Here is a 6179-nt window from a genome sequence, read left to right on the forward strand (position 1 = left end):
CAGACAGGGGCAGGAGGTCAAAGACACTCTGAGGGAAAGTACCCCATACTCTCTCACCACCACCATCTCTATAGATATGGCTTCCTTTTCCAAGGCCACCCTTGCCAGCCCTTGAGACCCTGTTGGTACCCAATGCGACCTAGGACTCCTCTAAATCCTCAGAAACTGGGCTGCATGTAAGTGGTAGGGATGAAACAGATGGCTGCAGGGTGCGTGGATGTGAGCCTGGAGAGAGGCAGACCTCCACCTCAGACCTCAGAGAGCAGTGTTGAGGGGGAGCATGAGTGAGGGTGTAGTTTAAAAAACAGACTCCATCAAGAGGAAAATGGATAATCAAATGGGTAAACGGGCTTAGGAGTCAGCCACACAATGGGCTGACTAGTCAGCAATCAAAGAGAACAGACTACAGATATACATAACAAGATGGGAGAATCTCAACCTCGCTGTAAGTAAAAGAGGTCAAACAGCAGGGTGCATGTTTGATTCCTTTCATACAAATAGACAAAGCTAATCTATGAAGATAGAAATGGAATTGTGATTGCCTCAGATAAGGTGGGAAGGACTTCTAACATTTGTGAAATTTGCCATTCAACCCTTCGTATTTTAATACTAATAATTTAATGTTTTAATATTTGATAAATGGGAGAATAGTAGATAATAGATGGTTGTTACCTATTCTCTGTAATTTTCTGTGTGTTTTGAATATTCTACAATTAAACATACATGAATGTTTCTCAAACACCTGAAAAAGGCGAAAGTGTAAAGGCCCAGGAATAGAGATAGAAAGGTATAAGGCATGACAAAATTCCTAACTATGGCATATTATTTTAAGTATATATATAATATATATGTAGATGACAGTTATTAAAACACTTAAAATATAGGTTACATGTCAAGGATAGACAACATAAAGTAGTTTTCTAAACGAAAATTTTAGCTCAAATTACTTCAGCTGATATTTAGTGAACAGAAAAAAATTAATTAGATGCTGAGAAGGGCATTGATGCAGGGAATGGTGCCAAGGATTATGACAGCTGGCTTTCAGGCTGACTTACCTACTTCCTGCAAAGAATGTCAAGGCCAGGTTTGGTTTGTGCTAGGTGTCTGCAGCAAAGAGTATCCTCTCATCAGTCTGTGGATCTGTGAACTTATCCCTTGTGTTTAGAACCACAAAGTAATTTTTGGTAATTCTCCTTAATACAAAATGTAAAGATCTCTTCACTTCCTCCATGTTCACCACACTTCAGTTTTAGACACAAACTTGAATGAATTAACATTTCACACATAATCTTTAATTTTGGACTTCCCTTCCCAAGCAAAGCTTGAGGCTAACATTTTGCTGATTTCATCAACTGTAAGGATTCCTAACGTTGCCTCAATTGTATTATTGCTTGTCTCAGCAAAAGTTTGTTTTCCACTCATTTTTTAAAAATAATAAGAGCAAATTGCAAAAAGATATTCAAATACTTCTGAATACCACACACTGCCATAAAAGTATCTTTCTCTTAGGTCTGGTGCTGAATGTACCAAGGCTCTGACTCCTCCAACAGTTGCTGTAGGTGATATTCCTCAACTCTAGGTATCTTCAGGGCACTTAATGGGGGTTCCACATTTAGTAGAACCACCAACTATCAGTAAAATTTAAAACTGTTTTTCATATAGTAATTTATAATAAGAAATACATGCTTGGCCTGTTTCTGGCACAGAGCTCCTAGAATTCTTGGAATTCCCAAGTGATGAGAACAACAAAGGTGTCTCGTGTAACAAGGTGACTTTTGGAAAGCACCTAAGAATTGAAACTGGTTGCCAATAGAGCCAACCATGTGATAAGATGGTTGGAAGTTTCAGTTCCATCCCTGCCCCCAACTTCCTGGGAAGGGAAAGGAGTCAGAGATTGAGTTCAATCACTAACAGGCAATCATTTAATCAATCATGCCCATGTAATGAAGCCTTCATAAAAATCCAAAAGGACAGAATTCTGAAGTTTCCGGGTAGGTGAACATGTAGATATTTGGATAGAACAGCATGATTGGAGAGTGCATGAAAGTTTCATGCCCTTTCCCCAGCCTTACCTTATTTATGTATCTCTTCCATCTGGCTGTCCCTGAGTTATATCCTTTTATAATAAATCAGTAATATGGTAAGTAAAATGTTTTCCTGAGTTCTGTGAGCCCAATCAAATTAGTCAAACCCAAGGAGGGGGTTGTTTGGGACCTCTAATCTATAGCCAGTGGGTCAAAGGAAAAATATTGTATATTGGTTTGATATGATTTCAAAACCTCTTGTTGATAACAAAGACAAAATTAAGTTATTTTTAGAAGTGAAATTGGTATGGTATAAAAGTAAAGGAAAGAAACAAAGGAGTTGTATCAGGGTGTCATTATCTCATCTCTTCTCACTGATAAGAACTCAGTAGCTCAGCTGCTGAGGGGACCTGCTGAAGGCGTATCAGTAAAAATATATAAAGAAGCGACTAGATGGGATGAGCACTGGGTGTTATACTATATGTTGGCAAATCCAACTTCAATTATATATATATATATTTATATTTATATTTATATAAAGAAGTGACTATGAAAGGGGACATTTAGACTACAAACACCAAGGGTTTGTGAGGACTGTGCAAGAATGTTTAGTCTAGGCAAGGCTACAATTTGCTGATCCAAATAGCTTTCTGGGGCAGCCCAGGTGGCTCAGCGGTTTAGCACCGCCTTCAGCCTAGGGCCTGATTCTGGAGACCCAGGATTGGGATAGAGTCCCACGTCAGGCTCCCTGCATGGAGACTGCTTTTCCCTCTGCCTGTGTCTCTGCCTCTTTCTCTCTCTGTGTCTCTCATGAATAAATAAATAAAATATTTAAAGAAAAATAAATAGCCTTCTGAAGACCTTGGGGAAGTTAGCTCCTGCCATGGTAAAACCAGCAGTGGTGAAAGCCATGCAGCTACCCTGTGAAGATCATCTTGCGAACCAACACTGGCACCATCATTCCCTATCAAAATGCTGTAGCAACAGGGGAATTTTATTTCTGCAGTGGCAGCTGGACATTAGTTCTTAGCTGGCTAAACTGTCTCTGCTGAGTTCCAACTCCATAAAGATACATCTCAACTAACTTTGAATTTGATTCCTTTCATCTTGCCTTGCCTAGAACACTAGTGTGTTTTATCCATCATTGGTTTGGAGTATGTTTTTTCTTTATTGGCTTATTAAGAGGCATTGTTCTGCATGCTGCTGACTTGTGAAAGTCCCACTGTTAAACAAATTGCTAGCAAAGACCATCCTTAGTTTGAGGATTAATTTTCCCCCAAACAAAAACAATTGGCATAGTTGGTACTCAACCTGAACTAACAATAATTAAAAGTGGCCAGTGCTATGGGTTAGATCATACTCCATGTCAAAATTGAAATACAGATTGACAAATTATGTTAAATTTATAATTGATTAAAACCTGGTAAAGCACCATTTGCTTCAACGTGGATGGAACTGGAGGGTATTATGCTGAGTGAAATAAGTCAATTGGAGAAGGACAAACATTATATGGTCTCATTCATTTGGGGAATATAAATAATAGTGAAAGGGAATAGAAGGGAAGGGAGAAGAAATGGGTAGGAAATATCAGAAAGGGAGACAGAACATGAAGACTCCTAATTCTGGGAAACGAACTAGGGGTATTCTGTATGTTGGCAAATTGAACACCAATAAAAAATAAATTTATTATTAAAAAAATAAAAACCTGGTAAAGCTCATTATTGGTCTGGTGAACTTTATATTTAATACACTATTTGCCATCTATGGCATTCTACTGAAATTATAAACATCTATTTTACCCCATGAGACAAAATTTATAGAACTATTATAGTTTGGATGCTAACATTAGCCACAATAATTATCTTAATACTGCTTTACCATATTATAAACATTTTGGAATGCCCTATTAAACATCTTTAAAATAAAACTTTGAATGCTGTTGTGAAAGGCAGGAGGACAATAGTAAACATCCCTCACTCATTAACCTTACCCAAATCACTCAAGAGGTGGTTCAGGGGTAGATTGCACTATGTATTAATTTCTGAGGATCCTTGGAGATGTACTGAGACTTAATCCAGAAAAAAAAAGAAACATCAGATGTTGGCCTGATTTCCCACCCCAGTGAGTTATGTCCTATATTTAAAAGAGTTTAAAATAAGGAAGACATCTTAATGTTCTTCTTAGGAGCATTAAGTAACATAGATCTCAGTAGGTAGAACAGAAAAGTGTTAGCACAAAAAGTGATTTCCAGAGCAGAAAGAAACCGGACCTTTTTGCTCTTAAAAGCACCAATCCATACTCAGAAGACGAGAATTATTTTAACCATTTTGACCCTGGTAACTCTAACTTACTAGAAGCGAGGCCCATGAAAACAGACAATGCTACAGCAAATGATACTATGGAACCAGAGTCACTGAAGTTTATACTAGATAAGAACTGACAAAAATCAGGATGGAATCCCAACAAACTGATTGAGACACAGAAACCCAGAGGCTGTTAGATTTATGGTCCAAATGAGAACACAATCTGATCCTCACAGGATCAGAGGTTGTGCAACTCAGACCTCTTACCCCTAATGCTCAATTTAATCAACATCTTAAGCATTTGAGGAAAATAATACTAACTTACAAAGATTTTTGTTTAACTAGGTAGCAGCAGCCTAGCAAATAAGAGGACCTATATCTAATGTCATCCCTCAAAACATCTCACTGGAAAATAACGGGGGAAGCTACTAATATAATTTTAAAAATTAGGACTATTGGCTGTGATTTGAGAGGGAACAGACACTCTCCTATTTGCTACATGTGGAAGCAACAGAAGAAATTAAGAAGTCCACCCTAACAACTGTCCCCACAAGACAGAACAGCACTATTTACAGAATTTGCAGTCACCCAGAGACACAGGAGAGCTGACTGATTTTATAAGAATATCTGATGAACTAAGTCAGGATAAATGCTACCTATAACTTTGAGAAAGTGAGAGAAGATGGCAGACTAGGAAGATCCTGAACCACTTTCTCCCACAGACACAGTGAGGCAACAAACTACATGTAATGCAACTCACCATGAAAGCGACCTGAAGACTGGTAGAACAGATCTTCTACATCTAAAAACATAGAGAAGGCCACCCCAAGAACCATAGGAGGGGCAGGGACATGGTTAGGAACCGTGCCCCCAGCACAGTGACCCAAAAGTGGGAAGAATGTCACAGGCATGGAGGACAGAGGGGATCAAGACCCACACAAGGCACCCCTGGGGACTTGCACTGGGCAGAAGAGCCTCCATAATGTCTGGCTTTGAAAATGATCAGGGCTGAACATCTGGGTGGCTCAGTAGTTAAGCATCTGCCTTCGGCTCAGGTCATTATCCCGGGGTCCTGGGATCGAGTCCCACATCGAGCTCCCTACAGGGAGCCTGCTTCTCCCTCTGCCTGTGTCTCTGTGTGACTATCATAAATAAATAAAAATTAAAAAAAAACAAACATGCTCAACATCACTCATCATCAAGGAAATACAAACCAAAACCATGATGAGACACCATCACACACCTGTAAGAATGGCTAAAATTAGCAGCACAAAAAACAACAGGTGTTGAAGATGTGGAGAAAACACGTCCTCTTGCGCTGTTGGTAGGAATGCAGGCACTCTGGAGAACAGTTTGGAGGTTCCTCAAAAAGTTAAAAATAGAACTACCCTATGATCCAGTAATTGCACTACTAGGTATTTACCCAGAAGATACAAAGATACAGATTTGAAGGGGTACATGCACCCCAATGTTTATAGCAGCATTATCAACAACAGCATAACTATGGAGAAAGCCCAAATGTCATCAACTGATGAATGGATAAAAAAGATGTAATATACATTTGTAGTGGAATATTATGCAACCATCAGAAAGAATGAAATCTTGCCATTTGCAGCAATATAGATGCAGCCAGAGTGTATTATGCTAAGCAAAGTAAGTCAGTCAGAGAAAGACAAATACCATATGATTTCACTAATATGTGGAATTTAGGACAGAAAACAGATGAACATATGGAAAGGGGGAAAAGAGAAAAAAGGAAAGAGGGAAACAAGCCATAAGTGACTCTTAATGATAGAGAACAATCTGAGGGTTGATGCAGGGATGTGGGTGGGGGATGGGCTAGATGAGTGAT

Source organism: Vulpes vulpes, chromosome 3 (genome assembly GCF_048418805.1).
Source record: "Vulpes vulpes isolate BD-2025 chromosome 3, VulVul3, whole genome shotgun sequence".
In the NCBI taxonomy this organism is placed as follows: Eukaryota; Metazoa; Chordata; class Mammalia; order Carnivora; family Canidae; genus Vulpes; species Vulpes vulpes.